General features: G+C 48.6%; 1 protein-coding gene across 6 annotated transcripts in view; it reads right to left on the bottom strand.

Moving 5' to 3' along the window:
* The window catches only part of LRRC20 (leucine rich repeat containing 20), a 1148610-nt gene that overhangs the window by 1076609 nt on the left and 52066 nt on the right, over positions 1-19935 (bottom strand). Inside the window, exon 1 of one of the 6 annotated variants that reach the window (XM_063961447.1) lies at positions 19334-19353. The exons of the other annotated variants lie outside the window; for them this stretch is intronic. The gene's annotated coding sequence lies outside the window, so the exon portion shown is untranslated. Of the gene's footprint in view, positions 1-19333; positions 19354-19935 lie in introns of those variants that run through there. 6 annotated transcript variants of the gene reach the window in all.

Here is a 19935-nt window from a genome sequence, read left to right as displayed (position 1 = left end):
GGCTTTTACATGACAAAGCCGCCAATTCTGACACACGCCTAGCCGAAGCGAAGGCCAACAACATGACCACTTTCCACGTGAGATACTTTAGATCCACGGTCTTAAGTGGCTCAAACCAGTGGGATTTCAGGAAATCCAACACAACGTTAAGATCCCAAGTTGCCACTGGTGGCACGAAAGGAGGCTGAATATGCAGTACTCCCTTTACAAACGTCTGAACTTCAGGCAGAGAAGCCAGTTCTTTCTGAAAGAAAATAGATAGGGCCGAAATCTGGACCTTTATGGACCCTAATTTTAGGCCCATAGTCACACCTGGAATTCCTCTGTAGGGGCCTTCCTGGCCTCACACCAAGCAACATATTTTCGCCATATACGGTGACAATGCTTTGCTGTCACATCCTTCCTAGCTCTAATCAGCGTAGGAATCACTTCATCCGGGATGCCCTTTTCCATTAGGATCCGGTGTTCAACCGCCATGCCGTCAAACGCAGCCGCGGTAAGTCTTGGAACAGACAGGGCCCCTGTTGCAACAGGTCCTGTCTGAGAGGCAGAGGCCATGGGTCCTCTGTGACCATCTCTTGTAGTTCTGGGTACCAGGTCCCTCTTGGCCAGTCCGGAACGATGAGTATTGTTCTCACTCATCTTTTTCTTACTATTCTCAGTACCTTGGGTATGAGAGGAAGAGGAGGAAACACATACCGACTGGAATACCCACGGTGTCACTAGCGCGTCCACAGCTATCGCCTGAGGGTCCCTTGACCTAGCGCAATATCTTTTTAGCTTTTTGTTGAGGCGGGACGCCATCATGTCCACCTGTGGCAGGTCCCATCGATTTGCAATCTGTGTGAAGACTTCTTGATGAAGTCCCCACTCTCCCGGGTGGAGGTCGTGTCTGCTGAGGAAGTCCGCTTCCCAGTTGTCTACTCCCGGAATGAACACTGCTGACAGTGCTTGCACGTGATTCTCCGCCCAACGAAGAATCCTTGTGGCTTCCGCCATTGCCACCCTGCGTCTTGTGCCGCCCTGGCGGTTTACATGGGCGACTGCTGTGATGTTGTCTGATTGAATCAGCACTGGTTGGTCTCGAAGCAGGGGCTCCGCTTGACTCAGGGCGTTGTATATGGCCCTTAGTTCCAGTATATTTATGTGCAGACAAGTCTCCTGACTTGACCACAGCCCTTGGAAGTTTCTTCCCTGAGTGACTGCCCCCCATCCGCGGAGGCTTGCATCCGTGGTCACCAGGACCCAGTCCTGTATGCCGAACCTGCGGCCCTGGAGAAGGTGAGCACTCTGCAGCCACCACAGAAGAGACAGCCTGGCCCTCGGGGACAGGGTGATCAGGCGATGCATCTGAAGATGCGATCCGGACCACTTGTCCAATAGATCCCACTGAAATATCCTGGCATGGAACCTGCCGAAGGGAATGGCTTCGTATGACGCCACCATCTTTCCCAGGACTCGCGTGCAGTGATGCACCGACACCTGTTTTGGTTTCAGGAGGTCCCTGACCAGAGTCACTAACTCCTGAGCCTTCTCCTCCGGGAGAAACACCTTCCTCTGTTTTGTGTCCAGAATCATACCCAGGAAGGGCAGACGCGTCGTAGGAATCAGCTGCGACTTTGGAATATTCAAAATCCAGCCGTGCTGTTGCAACACTTCCTGAGAGTGTGCTACGCTGATCAACAAATGCTCCCTGGACCTCGCCTTTATAAGGAGATCGTCCAAGTACGGGATAACTGTAACTCCTCGCTTCCGAAGGAGTACCATCATTTCCGCCATTACCTTGGTAAATAATCTCGGTGCCGTGGACAGACCAAACGGCAACGTCTGGAATTGGTAATGACAGTCCTGTACCACAAACCTGAGGTACTCCTGGTGAGGTGGATAAATGGGGACATGCAAGTACGCATCCTTGATGTCCAGAGATACCATAAAATCCCCCTCTTCCAGGCTTGCAATGACCGCCCTGAGCGATTCCATTTTGAACTTCAATCTCTTGAGATAAATGTTCAGGGATTTTAAATTCAGAATGGGTCTTACCGAACCGTCCGGTTTCGGTACCACAAACATAGTGGAATAGTAACCCCTTCCTTGTTGAAGGAGGGGAACATTTACTATCACCTGCTGGAGGAATAGCTTGTGAATTGCCGCCAGTACTACCTCCCTTTCCATGGGGGAAGCTGGCAAGGCCGATTTTAGGTAACGGTGAGGGGGCGTCACCTCGAATTCCAGCTTGTATCCCTGAGATACAATTTGTATAACCCAAGGATCCACCCGTGAGCGAACCCACTGGTTGCTGAAATTTCGGAGACGCGCCCCCACCGCTCCTGGCTCCGCCTGTGGAGCCCCAGCGTCATGCGGTGGACTTAGTGGAAGCTGGGGAGGACTTTTGTTCCTGGGAACTGGCTGCATGGTGCAGCTTCTTTCCTCTACCACTGCCTCTGGCAAGAAAGGATGCACCTCTGACCTTCTTGCATCTCTGAGAACGAAAGGACTGCATTTGATAATACGGTGCTTTCTTGGTCTGTGAGGAAACCTGAGGCAGGAAAGTCGACTTTCCAGCTGTCGCTGTGGATACGAGGTCCAAGAGACCGTCCCCAAACAATTCCTCACCCTTATAAGGCAACATCTCCGTGTGTTTTTTAGAGTCGGCATCCCCTGTCCATTGCCGAGTCCTTACACCCTCCTGGCAGAAATGGACATTGCATTAATTCTAGAACCTAGCAGGCAAATGTCCCTCTGGGCATCCCGCATATATAAGACGGCGTCTTTTATATGGCCCAGGGTTAGCAAGACAGTGTCCCTGTCCAGGGCATCTATGTCCTCTGACAGAGTATCTGTCCAAGCTGCTACAGTGCTACACATCCAGGCTGAAGCAATAGCTGGTCTCAGTAGAGTACCAGAGTGTGTATAAACAGACTTCAGGATAGCTTCCTGCTTCCTATCCGCAGGCTCCTTTAGGGCGGCCGTATCCTGAGAAAGCAGGGCCACCTTCTTAGATAAGCGTGTCAGCGCCTTGTCTACCCTAGGGGAGGATTCCCAACGTAACCTATCCGTTGGCGGGAAAGGGTATGCCAGCAGTAATCTTTTGGAAATCACTACTTTCTTATCAGGGGAGCTCCACGCTTCTTCACATAACTCATTTAATTCATGTGACGGGGGAAAAGTCACTGCCTGCTTTTTCTCCCCAAACATATGTACCCTCTTGTCAGGGACAGGGTTAACCTCTGAAATGTGTAATACATCTTTCATTGCAATAATCATATAGCGGATGGCCTTGGTCATTTTAGGCTGTAATTGTGCCTCATCATCGTCGACACTGGAGTCGGACTCCGTGTCGGCATCCGTGTCAACCATCTGAGATAGTGGGCGTTTATGAGACCCTGACGGCCTCTGTCCCCCGGCTGCAACATCATCAAACCTTTTATGTAATGAGTTTACATTATCATTTAAGACCTTCCACATATCCATCCAATCAGGTGGCGACACCACATTTATCTGCACTTGCTCTGCCTCCACGTAACCCTCCTCATCAAACATGTCGACACAGCCGTACCGACACACAGCACACACACAGGGAATGCTCTGACTGAGGACAGGACCCCACTAAGGCTTTTGGGGAGACAGAGAGAGAGTATGCCAGCACACACCACAGCGCTATATAACCCAGGGATATACACTATAAAAAGTGATTACCCAATAGCTGCCGATTATATGACTTTTGCGCCTAAATTTATGTGCCCCCCCTCTCTTTTTACCCTTCTTGTATCAGGATACTGCAGGGGAGAGCCTGGGGAGCGTCCTTCCAGCGGAGCTGTGAAGAAAAAATGGCGCTGGTGTGCTGAGGAAGAAGGCCCCGCCCCCTCAGCGGCGGGCTTCTGTCCTGCTTCTGTGTGAGAAAAAATGGCGGGGGATTTTACATATATACAGTGCCTGACTGTATATATGTAGTTTATGCCAAAAGGTACTTCAATTGCTGCCCAGGGCGCCCCCCCCCAGCGCCCTGCACCCTACAGTGACCGGAGTGTGTGGTGTGCTGTGGGAGCAATGGCGCACAGCTGCAGTGCTGTGCGCTACCTTAAATGAAGACAGGAGTCTTCAGCCGCCGATTTCGCCGTCTTCAAGCTTCTGTTCTTCTGGCTCTGCGAGGGGGACGGCGGCGCGGCTCCGGGAGCGGACGATCGAGGACAGCTGCCTGTGTTCGAACCCTCTGGAGCTAATGGTGTCTAGTAGCCTAAGAAGCGCAACCTAGCTGTGAACAGGTACGTTTGCTTCTCTCCCCTCGGTCCCTTGTAGCAGTGAGTCTGTTGCCAGCAGAAGCTCACTGAAAATAAAAAACCTAACAAATACTTTCTTTAACTAGCAGGCTCAGGAGAGCCCACTAGGAGCACCCAGCTCTGGCCGGGCACAGATTCTAACTGAGGTCTGGAGGAGGGGCATAGAGGGAGGAGCCAGTGCACACCAGATAGTACCTAATCTTTCTTTTAGAGTGCCCAGTCTCCTGTGGAGCCCGTCTATTCCCCATGGTCCTTACGGAGTCCCCAGCATCCACTAGGACGTTAGAGAAAAAGACATTACACCGGGCAGTGTGTACTGGCAATCTTGCATGGTACAGGAAGAAGGGAATGGTCCCGACCATCGTAAAGTTTGCCGGTCGGCCTGATGTGTACGCGGCCTTAGTGTTAGCCCCAATGACAAAGTGCAATCAACATTTTCAAACTGGACCAGATTGACCCACAAAATACAAGTACAAACAAAAAGTAGTACAAGTGCGCAGCCAGCAGCAGCTGGAATGGGGTTGGTCGGACCCCCCGATGTACAGTATACAGTAACAAGAAATATAGGTGTACCAGCGCGGGCTGTGAAAATCACATAGAAAATAGGACGGTTTGCTTAATAAAAAATAATCACAATTTATTCCATAAAATACATAATAAACATGAAGAGGTATATAATATGATCAATGCGGTTTGTATAAAAACTTATATATGTAGACACCTCCCTGCATCGGATCTCTATTGTAGGTCCACTCATACATTAATGTGTGTGTATTTCCAATGGTTTTTCTGGCTAGGACAACTTCCAATCAATAGCAGAGCAAATAAGAATTTACTTACCGATAATTCTATTTCTCGTAGTCCGTAGTGGATGCTGGGAACTCCGTAAGGACCATGGGGAATAGCGGCTCCGCAGGAGACTGGGCACAAAAGTAAAAGCTTTAGGACTACCTGGTGTGCACTGGCTCCTCCCCCTATGACCCTCCTCCAAGCCTCAGTTAGAAATACTGTGCCCGGACGAGCGTACACAATAAGGAAGGATATTGAATCCCGGGTAAGACTTATACCAGCCACACCAATCACACCGTACAACCTGTGATCTGAACCCAGTTAACAGCATGATAACAGAGGAGCCTCTGAAAAGATGGCTCACAACAATAATAACCCGATTTAGTTAACAATAACTATGTACAAGTATTGCAGACAATCCGCACTTGGGATGGGCGCCCAGCATCCACTACGGACTACGAGAAATAGAATTATCGGTAAGTAAATTCTTATTTTCTCTGACGTCCTAGTGGATGCTGGGAACTCCGTAAGGACCATGGGGATTATACCAAAGCTCCCAAACGGGCGGGAGAGTGCGGATGACTCTGCAGCACCGAATGAGAGAACTCCAGGTCCTCCTCAGCCAGGGTATCAAATTTGTAGAATTTAGCAAACGTGTTTGCCCCTGACCAAGTAGCTGCTCGGCAAAGTTGTAAAGCCGAGACCCCTCGGGCAGCCGCCCAAGATGAGCCCACTTTCCTTGTGGAATGGGCTTTTACAGATTTTGGCTGTGGCAGGCATGCCACAGAATGTGCAAGCTGAATTGTACTACAAATCCAACGAGCAATAGTCTGCTTAGAAGCAGGAGCACCCAGCTTGTTGGGTGCATACAGGATAAACAGCGAGTCAGATTTTCTGACTCCAGCCATCCTGGAAACATAAATTTTCAGGGCCCTGACTACGTCCAGCAACTTGGAGTCCTCCAAGTCCCTAGTAGCCGCAGGCACCACAATAGGCTGGTTCAAGTGAAATGCTGAAACCACCTTAGGGAGAAATTGAGGACGAGTCCTCAATTCTGCCCTGTCCGTATGAAAAATTAGGTAAGGGCTTTTATAGGATAAAGCCGCCAATTCTGAGACACGCCTGGCTGAAGCAAGGGCTAACAGCATTACCACCTTCCATGTGAGATATTTTAAGTCCACAGTGGAAAGTGGTTCAAACCAATGTGATTTTAGGAATCCCAAAACTACATTGAGATCCCAAGGTGCCACTGGAGGCACAAAAGGAGGTTGTATATGCAGTACCCCCTTGACAAACGTCTGTACTTCAGGAACTGAAGCCAGTTCTTTTTGGAAGAAAATCGACAGGGCCGAAATTTGAACCTTAATGGACCCTAATTTTAGGCCCATAGACAGTCCTGTTTGCAGGAAATGCAGGAAACGACCCAGTTGAAATTCCTCTGTAGGGGCCTTCCTGGCCTCGCACCACGCAACATATTTACGCCAAATACGGTGATAATGTTGTACAGTTACATCCTTCCTGGCTTTGATCAGGGTAGGGATGACTTCATCCGGAATGCCTTTTTTTTTTTCAGGATCCGGCGTTCAACCGCCATGCCGTCAAACGCAGCTGCGGTAAGTCTTGGAAGAGTCAGGGTCCCTGCTGGAGCAGGTCCTTTCTTAGAGGTAGAGGCCACGGGTCCTCTGTGAGCATCTCTTGAAGTTCCGGGTACCAAGTCCTTCTTGGCCAATCCGGAGCCACGAGTATAGTCCTTACTCCTCTCCTTCTTATGATCCTCAGTACCTTGGGTATGAGAGGCAGAGGAGGGAACACATACACTGACTGGTACACCCATGGTGTTACCAGAGCGTCCACAGCTATAGCCTGAGGGTCCCTTGACCTGGAGCAATACCTGTCTAGTGTTTTGTTGAGGCGGGACGCCATCATGTCCACCTTTGGTTTTTCCCAACGGTTCACAATCATGTGGAAGACTTCTGGGTGAAGTCCCCACTCCCCCGGGTGGAGGTCGTGTCTGCTGAGGAAGTCTGCTTCCCAGTTGTCCACTCCCGGAATGAACACTGCTGACAGTGCTATCACATGATTTTCTGCCCAGCGAAGAATCTTTGCAACTTCTGCCATTGCCCTCCTGCTTCTTGTGCCGCCCTGTGTTTACGTGGGCGACTGCCGTGATGTTGTCCGACTGGATCAGCACCGGCTGACCTTGAAGCAGAGGTTTTGCCAGGCTTAGAGCATTGTAGATTGCTCTTAGTTCCAGTATATTTATGTGAAGAGACGTTTCCAGGCTTGACCACACGCCCTGGAAGTTTCTTCCTTGTGTGACCGCTCCCCAGCCTCTCAGGCTGGCATCCGTGGTCACTAGGACCCAGTTCTGTATGCCGAATCTGCGGCCCTCTAACAGATGAGCACTCTGCAACCACCATAGCAGAGAGACCCTTGTCCTTGTCGACAATTTTATCCGCTGATGCATCTGCAGATGCGATCCGGACCATTTGTCTAGCAGATCCCACTGAAAAATTCGTGCATGGAATCTGCCGAATGGAATCGCTTCGTAAGAAACCACCATTTTTCCCAGGACTCTTGTGCATTGATGCACAGACACTGTCCCTGGTTTTAGGAGGTTCCTGACGAGTTCGGATAACTCCCTGGCTTTCTCCTCCGGAAGAAATACCTTTTTCTGAACAGTGTCCAGAATCATCCCTAGGAACAGCAGACGTGTCGTCGGGATCAGTTGGGATTTTGGAAAATTCAGAATCCACCCGTGCTGTTGAAGCACTACTTGAGTTAGTGCTACTCCGACCTCCAGCTGTTCTCTGGATCTTGCCCTTATCAGGAGATCGTCCAAGTAAGGGATAATTAATACGCCTTCTCTTCGAAGAAAGATCATCATTTCGGCCATTACCTTGGTAAAGACCCTGGGTGCTGTGGACAATCCAAACGGCAGCGTCTGAAACTGATAATGACAGTTTTGTACCACGAACCTGAGGTACCCTTGGTGTGAAGGGCAAATTGGGACATGAAGGTAAGCATCCTTGATGTCCAAGGACACCATAAAATCCCCTTCTTCCAGATTCGCTATCACTGCTCTGAGTGACTCCATCTTGAACTTGAATTTTTGTATGTACAGGTTCAGAGATTTCAGATTTAGAATAGGTCTTACCGAGCCGTCCGGCTTCGGTACCACAAATAGCGTGGAGTAATACCCCTTTCCCTGTTGTAGAAGGGGTACCTTGATTATCACCTGCTGAGAATACAGCTTGTGAATGGCTTCCAATACCGTCGCCCTGTCTGAGGGAGACGTTGGCAAAGCAGATTTTAGGAACCGGCGAGGGGGAGACTTCTCGAATTCCAACCTGTAACCCTGAGATACTACCTGCAGGATCCAGGGGTCCACCTGCGAGTGAGCCCACTGTGCGCTGAAATTCTTGAGGCGACCCCCCACCGCCCCTGAGTCCGCTTGTAAGGTCCCAGCGTCATGCTGAGGCCTTTGCAGAAGCCGGGGAGGACTTCTGCTCCTGGGAAGGGGCTGCTTGCTGCAGTCTCTTACCCTTTCCTTTGCCTCGGGGCAAATATGAATGTCCTTTTGCTCGCTTGTTCTTATAGGAACGAAAGGACTGCGGCTGAAAAGACTGCGTCTTTTTCTGCTGGGAGGGGACTTAAGGTAAAAAGGTGGACTTCCCGGCTGTTGCCGTGGCTACCAAATCCGATAGACCGACCCCAAATAATTCCTCCCCTTTATACGGCAATACTTCCATATGCCGTTTGGAATCCGCATCGCCTGACCACTGTCGTGTCCATAGACTTCTTCTGGCAGATATGGACATCGCACTTACTCTTGATGCCAGAGTGCAGATATCCCTCTGTGCATCTCGCATATAAAGGAATGCATCCTTTAATTGTTCTATAGTCAATAAAATACTGTCCCTATCCAGGGTATCAATATTTTCAGTCAGGGAATCCGACCAAGCCACCCCAGCACTGCACATCCAGGCTGAGGCGATTGCTGGTCGCAGTATAACACCAGTATGTGTGTATATACTTTTTAGAGTATTTTCCAGCCTCCTATCAGCTGGATCCTTGAGACGGTAACGCCACTTGTTTGGATAAACGTGTGAGCGCCTTGTCCACCCTAGGGGGTGTTTCCCAGCGCGCCCTAACCTCTGGCGGGAAAGGGTATAACGCCAATAACTTCTTTGAAATTAGCAGTTTTTTATCAGGGGTAACCCACGCTTCATCACACACGTCATTCAATTCCTCTGATTCAGGAAAAACTACAGGTAGTTTTTTCAGACCCCACATAATACCCCTTTTTGTGGTACTTGCAGTATCAGAGATATGCAAAGCCTCCTTCATTGCCGTGATCATATAACGTGTGGCCCTACTGGAAAATACGTTCGTTTCTTCACCGTCGACACTAGATTCGGTGTCCGTGTCTGGGTCTGTGTCGACCGACTGAGGCAAAGGGCGTTTTACAGCCCCTGACGGTGTTTGAGACGCCTGTACAGGTACTAACTGGTTTGCCGGTCGTCTCATGTCGTCAACCGACTTTTGCAGCGTGCTGACATTATCACGTAATTCCATAAACAAAGCCATCCATTCCGGTGTCGACTCCCTAGGGGGTGACATCACCATTACCGGCAATTGCTCCGCCTCCACACCAACATCGTCCTCATACATGTCGACACACACGTACCGACACACAGCAGACACACAGGGAATGCTCTGATAGAAGACAGGACCCCACTAGCCCTTTGGGGAGACAGAGGGAGAGTTTGCCAGCACACACCAAAGCGCTATAATTATATAGGAACAACCTTATATAAGTGTTGTTTCCTTATAGCTGCTTAAATATATATAATATCGCCCAAAAATGCCCCCCCTCTCTGTTTTTTACCCTGTTTCTGTAGTGCAGTGCAGGGGAGAGCCTGGGAGCCTTCCTAGCAGCGGAGCTGTGTAGGAAAATGGCGCTGTGTGCTGAGGAGATAGGCCCCGCCCCCTATTCCAGCGGGCTCTTCTCCCGGTTTTTCTGAGACCTGGCAGGGGTGAAATACATCCATATAGCCTCATGGACTATATGTGATGTATTCTTTTTAGCCAGAAAGGTATTAACATTGCTGCCCAGGGCGCCCCCCCCCCCCCAGCGCCCTGCACCCTCAGTGACCGCCGGTGTGAAGTGTGCCTGAGCGCAATGGCGCACAGCTGCAGTGCTGTGCGCTACCTCATGAAGACTGAAAAGCCTTCAGCCGCCGGTTTCTGGACCTCTTCTTACTTCGGCATCTGCAAGGGGGTCGGCGGCGCGGCTCCGGTGACCCATCCAGGCTGTACCTGTGATCGTCCCTCTGGAGCTAGTGTCCAATAGCCTAAGAAGCAAATCCATCCTGCACGCAGGTGAGTTCACTTCTTCTCCCCTAGGTCCCTCGTTGCAGTGAGCCTGTTGCCAGCAGGACTCACTGAAAATAATAAAACTATCAAAACTTTTACTCTAAGCAGCTCTTTATGAGAGCCACCTAGATTGCACCCTGCTCGGACGGGCACAAAAACCTAACTGAGGCTTGGAGGAGGGTCATAGGGGGAGGAGCCAGTACACACCACCTAGTGGTCAAACTTTTAAAATTTTGTGCCCTGTCTCCTGCGGAGCCGCTGATCCCCGTTGTCCTGACGGAGTCCCCAGCATCCACTAGGACGTCAGAGAAATATTGTTACCGGAGATATAAATGAATGATGGTCCCTTGATATAGCATCAGCCTTAGGAAAAGTCCATTTGTAAAGCTGAAGGGATATACCGGAATCGTGCTGTGCTGCAAAGTTCAATGGATGGATCGATGTCCAAATGATTGCCAAATAATGCCACAGTGTCCAAAAGAGTACAGAGAGGTGGAGTGGGATCCGGATAGATTACCAGGAATACATTACCAGGAAAGTCCAGGAACAGAGCATTTTCTCCCTCATGGAGAGGGTCAGGTAGGCAAGTTCTCTCTTAATATGTTCAGTATCACCAAACACTGTTCTTAAATTTGGTTCTTACTTAAGTGCCGGACCAGGTTAAGCTTAATCGTCTAAAAAATAAACAAAATTCCCCCTGCACTGCAAATATGCCAATAATAGACTTACATCTTACAGCTCATAACAGAAAATGCAGAAATCACCATAGCATTTTTGCAAACATATGGTAAACCACCAGCTATGCCAAGGAGTCTCCTACTGCTATGCCAGCAGTGGGGATACCCCAAAGTGTAGTGAGAAATCTTGAGCAACTAGGGGTGCGAATTCGGCCAGGCAAAGGTAAGTCCCAGTGGGCTGCACCGGGTCGCAGTGAAGTGTGAACAAGTAAACCGGGATGAAAAACGTCACGATTTGCCAGTCCGAGGGTATAGGGTTAGGCTAAGTGATGCAAATTAACATCATTTAACCTTGCCCCTTTCATACAGCACCACAATTCCCTGTATCATCTCCTCCTTCTGCCCGCTTCACTAGGAAGTGGGCAGGATGTGGGAGATCTGGCCATTCTTTCGTGGGTGAGGGGGACTGGCCAAAAAATTGCGAGTCTCCCGCAGTACGCAAGTATGGCTAAAAGTACCAACCAGTTTCTGACATTTTTCTAGCAAAGCCTGTAAAATGACAGAAGTGGATTGGTTAGTACTTTCTCTTTGAGGTCTGATACACCTCCTCCTAAGTTCCTTTATATTGGGATTTCCAGCTTTTCTGCTCACTATCTGCCTGTCACGATACTTTAAACTACAACTAATAATCAAGGTGGTCAGTATAACAAAAAAAAAAAAAAAGAAGAGGGGGGGCTGGTAAGAGGTCTCTCCAGGCTATGAAAATTAAGTTGGAAATTATTTCCTAATCATATGCAATGGGGAAGTCTGGTGTATATTATATGATTTTTGTTGTTATGATCATTAAGAGATGAAAACGTCAACATTGCAAATGTGTTAAGATTAATATTCAATTAGTTTAAATTATATTCAATTAGTGCCGAATTTTCTGACAGTCGGAAAATCGTCACCAATTCGACCTCAGAGTATTCAATAGTGGGAGTTTTCGCCCGTTTCTAAATCTATTGTCGCCCATGCTTTTTCGTTTGTTTTTTTTACGTGTCGGCATGGGCGAAAACTGTCAAACACCGTGGATTGGCGGCGAATTTGCCAATCTGTGGTTTCCCCCGTGCGGATTTTTCGCAAGTCGAAAAAACAGCAAGGGCATTTAATAAGTAAAATGTAAATTCGACCTACAAACGGGCGAAAAGAGCTGTTTTTTTTCGACTGGTCGAAAAACGGCACTAATTGAATACCCCTTATAATATTCATATTCTGCAGATCGGGAATTCCCTAGCTATTCAAACAGCATGGTCAGAAACTGTACTTAGAGGGCCTGATTCAGAGATGTTCACAAAAAGGAGATTTATGGTAAGAACTTACCCTTGTTAAATCTCTTTCTGTGAGGTACACTGGATTCCACAGGGAATAACATTGGGGTGTAGAGTAGGATCTTGATCACCAACAGGCTAAAAGCTTTGACTGTTCCCAAGATGCTCAGCGCCGCCTCCTCTATAACCCTGCCTCCGTGCACAGGTGCTCTGTTTTGTCAACCAGTCCAATGCAGTAGCAGATAAAAGAAGACAACAGTTAGTAGCCACAGACACCACAATCTCACCATAAGAGAAGGTATCAGCGGCTAATGCCATATCAACCCAAAGAAGCTAAGTGCGTCAGGGCGGGCGCCCTGTGGAATCCAGTGTATCTCGCAGTAAGAGATTTAACAAGGGTAAGTTCTTACTATAAAACTCCTTTTCTGCAGCGGGGAAACTGGTATTCCACTGGGAATAACATCGGGGATGTCCTAAAGCAGTTCCTTATGGGAGGGGATGCACTGTAGCGGGCACAAGAACCCGGCGTCCAAAGGAAGCATCTTGGGAGGCTGAAGTATCGAAGGCATAGAACCTTATGAAAGTGTCCACTGAGGACCACGTAGCCACCTTGCACAATTGTTCAAGGGTAGCACCACGGCGGGCCGCCCAAGAAGGTCCAACAGACCGAGTAGAATGGGCCTTGATGGTAGCAGGAGCTAGGCGGCCAGCCAGTACATACAATCACCATTCTAATCCATCTGGCCAAGGTCTGCTTGTTAGCAAGCCAGCCACGTTTGTGAAAACCAAACAGTACAAAGAGAGAATCAGACTTCCTAACGGAGGCTGTCCTCTTCACATAAATATGGAGAGCCAAAGCCCGCTCTTTGGAGGATAAATCCGGAGAGACAACAGCCGAAGCTACAATCTCCTGGTTAAGGTAGAAAGTAGACACCACCTTAGGTAGATAACCAGGGAACGTTCGAAGAACCCCACGGTCACGGTGAAAAATCAGATAGGGGGACCTACAAGACAAGGCACCCAAATCTGATACCCGTCTAGCAGAGTCAATAGCCAGCAGAAACAAGACCTTGAGGGAAAGCCACTTAAAGTCCGCAGATTCAAGAGGTTCAAACGGAGACTCTTGCAAAGCCCCCAGAACCACCAACAAATCCGTAGGAGCCACAGATGGGACATTGGGGGTAATTCTGAGTTGATCGCAGCAGGAACTTTTTTAGCAGTTGGGCAAAACCATGTGCACTGCAGGGGAGGCAGATATAACATGTGCAGAGAGAGTTAGATTTGGGTGGGTTATTTTGTTTCTGTGCAGGGTAAATACTGGCTGCTTTATTTTTACACTGCAATTTAGATTGCAGATTGAACACACCCCACCCAAATCTAACTCTCTCTGCACATGTTATATCTGCCTCCCCTGCAGTGCACATGGTTTTGCCCAACTGCTAACAAAGTTCCTGCTGCGATCAACTCAGAATTACCCCCATAGGGAGGTTGAATCCGTAAAACACCCTGAGTGAATGTATGAAAATCAGGCAGAGTCGCAATTTTTCTTTGAAACCATATCGACAAGGCAGAAATTTGAACCTTGAGGGAGGCCAGCCGAAGGCCCAAGTCCCGGCCCTGTTGTAGAAAGGCCAATAGTTTGGCCGTACTAAACTTGTAAACGTCATGATCGTTAGGTGCGCACCAAGCAAAGTAAGAATTCCAGACCCTATGCTAAATCCGAGCAGAAGCCGGCTTATGGGCCTTCAACATAGTTTGAATGACCGCCTCAGAAAATCCTTTGGCCCTCAGTACGGAAGCTTCAAGAGCCACGCCGTCAAAGCCAGTCGGGCCAAATCCTGGTAAACACAAGGGCCATGAAAGAGGAGGTCTGGTCGTTGCAGAAGCGGACGCTCTAGCGAGAGACCCTGTAGGTCTGAGAACCAATGCCGTCTGAGCCACGCTGGAGCTATTAGAAGAAGGATTCCTCCATCTTGCTTGAACTTCCTCACTACTCTAGGCAGGAGTGACACGGGAGGGAACACGTATGGCAGCCAAAAGTTCCATGGAATTGCTAGTGTGTCCACGAACGCTGCTTGAGGATCCCTTGTTCTTGCTCCAAAGACCGGCACCTTGCGAATGTGTCGAGACGCCATCAGATCTTCATCTGGTAGGCCCCACTTGCCCACTAGGAGTTGAAAGACTTCCGGATGAAGGATCCACTCTCCGGCGTGTACGTCTTGACAACTGAGGAAGTCCGCTTCCCAGTTGAGGACCCCCTGAATGAACACTGCCGATATGGATGGCAGATGGCGTTTCGTCCATTGAAGAATCTTTGACACTTCCATCATTGCCATGCAGCTTCGAGTGCCGCCTTGAAGATTTATGTATGCCACTGTGGTGGCGTTGTCTGACTGTACTTTAACAGATTCTGGGCCAGTTTCAGAGCATTGAATACTGCCTGCAATTCCAGAATGTTTATAGGGAGGAGAGACTCCTCTCTGGTCCACCGACCCTGAAGAGAGAGTGTTGCTCCAAAACCGTGCCCCAACCCCTCAGACTGGCATCCTTCGTCAGAAGGACCCAGTTGGAGATCCAGAAGGGACGACCACTGCTCAATCGTTGGTCCTGCAGCCACCGGGTCAGTGACAGATTGGACCTCCGGAGACAAAGAGATCATTTGAGACCGGTTCCGGTGAGGCAGGCCATTCCACTTGGCAAGAATCAGTTTCTGCAGAGGGTGGGAATGAAATTGAGCATACTCCACCATGTTGAAAGCCGACACCATGAGGCCTAGTATTTGCATTGCCGAGTGTATCGACACATGCAGACGAGAGATGAAGCAACTTATCTTGTCCTGAAGCTTCAGGACTTTCTCCTGTGACAAAAACAACCTCTGGTTGTGTGTGTCCAACAACGCTCCCAGATGCACCATGCTCTGAGCAGGGACCAGGAATGATTTCTTCCAGTTGATGAGCCACCCGTGGGCTTGCAGAAACTGGACCGTCAGATCCAACTGACGGAGGAGAACTTCTGGGGAATTGGCCAGGATCAGCAGGTTGTCCAGATACGGCAGGATCCGGATGCCCCGACGGCGGAGTGAAGCAGTCATAACTACCATGACCTTGGTGAAAATTTGCGGAGCCGTGGTTAGACCAAACGGTAAGGCCCGGAATTGGTAATGGAGATTACCAATAGCAAACTGCAGGTATTGCTGATGTGACATGGCAATAGGAATATGCAGGTAAATATCCTGTATATCCAGGGATACCATATAGTCCCCTTGTTCCAAAGCCAGGACAATAAAGCGAAGGGTCTCAATACGAAACTTGGAGACCCTCACAAACTTGTTCAAAGATTTGAGGTTGAGAATGGGTCGGGAGGAACCATTCGGTTTGGGGACTAGGAACAGCGTTGAATAGTACCCCCTGCCCCTCTGAGCCAGAGGCACCGGCACTACCACTCCAGGAGGGATTGTACCACTAAACGGAGAGTTCTTGCCTTCACCTGATACGAAGGGATGCCCGTCAGGCAACAGCGAGGAAGGGGGACGTGTCTTGAAGGATATAGCGTATCCATGAGTGACGACTTCCCGTACCCAAGCATCTGAAGTGGTCTTCAACCATACCTGGGTGAACTGTAGAAGTCGGCCTACCACCCTGGGATCCCCCAGGGGGAGGCCCGCCCCGTCATGCCGCAGGCTTCTCAGATTTGGAAGCCGGCTGATGGGCAGCCCAGGCACGTTTAGGCTTGGGCTTGGTGGTTTTTGAAGTGCGAGACTGTTTCGGGTACGCCTGACCCTTTGCTTTACCTGGAGGGTGAAAGGAACAAAAGGAAGTACTGTTAGCCTTCGGGCCAAAGGGGTAGTACTAGGTACACATACAGTCTTAGCAGACGCCAAGTCAGCGACAATCTTGTTGAGATCCTCACCAAAGAGAGTCCAAGTCCACCGACCAGGACAGCAGAGAATATGGCGAGCCAAAATGGATGTCGTAGCAGCCTCAGCCGCCAGAACACCTACATCTGAAGCTGCTTCTTTAATGTATTGAGATGCCGTGACAATATAAGAGAGACATCGTCTGGCATGTTCAGAAAAATTGGACGGAAACTCAGCCTCTATTTCATGAGGCCACGCCTCAATAGCTTCTGCGGCCCAAGTAGCCGCAATGGTGGGCTTATGCGCAGCCCCTGTAAGGGTATAGATAACTTTTAAGCAGCCCTCCACACGCATATCCGTCGGCTCCTTGAGAGAATTGACCGGCGGTGGCGTTTCCCAATTTTTACTCAATTCTGCCGCAAGGGGATAGCGGGCTAACATCTTCTTGTGCAGGGTGAATTTCTTTTCTGTGTTCTCCCAGGATTCCTGACGTATGTCAACCAAGTGGTCAGAATGAGGTAAAACCAATTTAGTAACCTTCTGACGTTTGAACCCATCCGGTTTCTTAGATGCAGTAGCCGACTCAGGATCATCATCAATCTGAAGAATGAAACTGATAGCCTCTAATAGATCAGCAACATCCATCTGTGAAACAGACTCACCATCAAAAAGGTCAGGATCAGAGTATGTGGGGTCAGTATACACTCCATCTTCATCGGAAGAGGTATCCGGAATATGCGTAGATTGAGAGGAAGTAACAGCCTGCTTAGAGAACTTCTTAGGTTTAGTCTTAGGCGGGCGAGGGTCAGGAATACGTTTATCCAAAAAGTTATTCAAGTGCTGTAACTGAGTGGACAGAGCATCTGTCCATGGCGGGTTAACCGCAGGGACCATATAAGGCCGATAAGGCACAGGAGGTCCCATAGGGGGCGCAAGTCTAGTTACCAGCGTAGTCAGTTAATTAGAAAAGGCAGACCAAGGCGGGCCCTGATGTGCCCCCGTTGTTACAAACTGACTGGGGGGTACAGAACCCCCAAAACCTGAACCCTCCGCAGCCATGTTATCCTCAAATGCATCTAGGACATCATAACCGCGCACAGCGAAATCAGCTCCAGACCCAACGCCCCCTGTAGCTGACATGATATGAAAGCGTAAACCACAGGCGACAATACAATATCGGCAGATATAATACCTAACACAAACCCCCCGTGCAGTGTGACAGCACAAAACAGAGGATTTCTGAGGTAAAATGTGACTGCAAAATACGTATTGTAACAGGAGTCTTGCTAGAATGTGCTCTGCTACAAAAAAATTTGACTCCAGGCTTGTGCAAAAACAACAAATACCTTTTATTCAGGTAGCAAAAAACAAAGATATACATAAAAAAAAAGATCACTGTCTTTAGTATAAACTACCAGGGAGGTTAGGCCCTGCCTCACACCCTCTTACTGAATAAGGAACCCTTCAGGTCCCGGCATCCTGACACTAGTGGCCCAGCCCTCCGGATCCCACTGTCCCTAGCAGGCCTATTACCTGGACACGTAAGGGCCCTACACACTGGCCGACATCAGCCAAAGATATGAACGATCTCGTTCATAAATGAACGAGATACCGTTCATAGCTTTGAGTGTGGAGGCTCCAGCGATGAACGATGCGCGTCCCCGCGCTCGTTCATCGCTGGTCCCCCGTCGGCTGTACATGCAGGCCAATATGGACGATCTCGTCCATATTTGCCTGCACTTCAATGCAGCCGGGTGAAGTCACTGAACCCCCCCCCACCCCCACCCGTCGGCCGTATCCGCCGTCAGGCAGCTCGGCCGTGGATTGGCCAATGTGTAGGGCCTATAACATGGGAGAGACTCTGCTTTAAACCCAGCACCCAGGTGCTGGCTGATGAAGCAGCTTCTTGGGCTAAGAAGTCTATAAGAACTGGTCTGGACCAAATGGATGAGAACCTGATCCATCCACACTTCTTCCCACCTACCCCCAGGACCCTGTGTGTAGCTTACAGGTGACAAAGTACCTCTCCTGCCACAGTATATCCTGTGAAATACCTATATTATCTAATAACACTGACGCACAGAGCCCTCTCACAGTAGCGCATGCAGGGGGGGGTTCCGAGTACCTGGAAACCCCCCCTGATGAGCCAAATGTTTTATTGTTGAGACGGAGACAGCACAGTCTCCATCTCAGCAAAGGCCGCGACCACGGAGCTTCTGCAGCACCAGCAGAGAGCTACACACACACATATACAGGTTGAGCATCCCATAACCAAATATTCCGAAATACGGAATATTCCGAAATACGGACTTTTTTTGAGTGAGATAGTGAAACCTTTGTTTTTTGATGGCTCAATGTACACAAACTTTGTTTAATACACAAAGTTATTAAAAATATTGTATTAAACGACCTTTAGGCTGTGTATAAGGTGTATATATATATATATTAAAAAAAAAAAATCCCCACAAAGAGGGCGGCACCCATCCGACTTTGCAAATAAAACACTGGATCCCGTGCAGTTTCAACGTTTCAGAATTTTTACTGTAATCTTTTTGTTTACCGTAGAAATTCTGAAACGTTGAAACTGACACGGGATCCAGTGTTTTATTTGCAAAGTCAGATGAGTGCCGCCCTTAAGTGAATATATTGGTTATCCGGTCTACTTACAGGGGCCATCTAACGGGAAGGCACCGACGCACATGAAAATTGTGGACAGGGAGTGCTGGCTTCCCCTCACAAGCTATATTATATTATATTTATTATATATATATATATATATATATATATATATATATATATATATATATATATATATATATATATATATATATATATATATATATATATATATATATATATATATATATATATAGTAAAGGGATGACGGCGGCACTCAATCAGACTTCGCAACTGAAATAAGTTCTTTTTATTATGCCAACATGTTTCGGGGATTAGACCCCGTCCTCAGGGCCAGACAAGCCTCACAGTGCCAAAAAACATACATTTATAGACAAAAGGACAGACATTAACATTGACCCTACTCACCTGCTCCACGGCGCGACCGCCCGCCAGTCCGTCCGACCATGCTTCCGCATTGGCGTCCTCTGACGTCAACGGTGCGCCGCGTCGCAGGGGAGTTCCAATAGCAACCAGCCAACGCTGGACGGGAGCTGAGAAAAACATACATTACAAAAATTATTGTTAAAATGTGAATCGGCTAAAAAAGCCTCCCCACTGGTCTGTATTTGAGGGATAGGCTACAGGAAAAAACAACATGTTAATTTGTTAACAGCCACAAGTACCTAAGGATATGCATGATATAACAAACAACATACGACAAAGGATCAAAAAGGTCTAAATGTAATCCCACTGAGGGATTAACTCATGATAGACCCAAAGTGGGCAATACCTATTAACAAAGGTGATTAATGATGATCTAATCAACTACAAAAAACATTGAATACCCAGGTTTTCATTTAATCCCTTGGGGGATATTGTCCCCAGTGTAAAAATCCACCTGGATTCTTTCTGTAACAATATCCTGTCCCGGTTACCACCCCGTAGCGATGTTGGGACATGATCTATTAGTGTAGCCCTAATACTAGCCACATTATGGCCTGCATTAAGGCAATGACGCGCAAAGGGCT

The sequence above is a fragment of the Pseudophryne corroboree genome, chromosome 3, assembly GCF_028390025.1.
Source record: "Pseudophryne corroboree isolate aPseCor3 chromosome 3, aPseCor3.hap2, whole genome shotgun sequence".
Classification (NCBI taxonomy): Eukaryota; Metazoa; Chordata; class Amphibia; order Anura; family Myobatrachidae; genus Pseudophryne; species Pseudophryne corroboree.
This window is presented reverse-complemented; position numbering and strand designations above follow the sequence as displayed.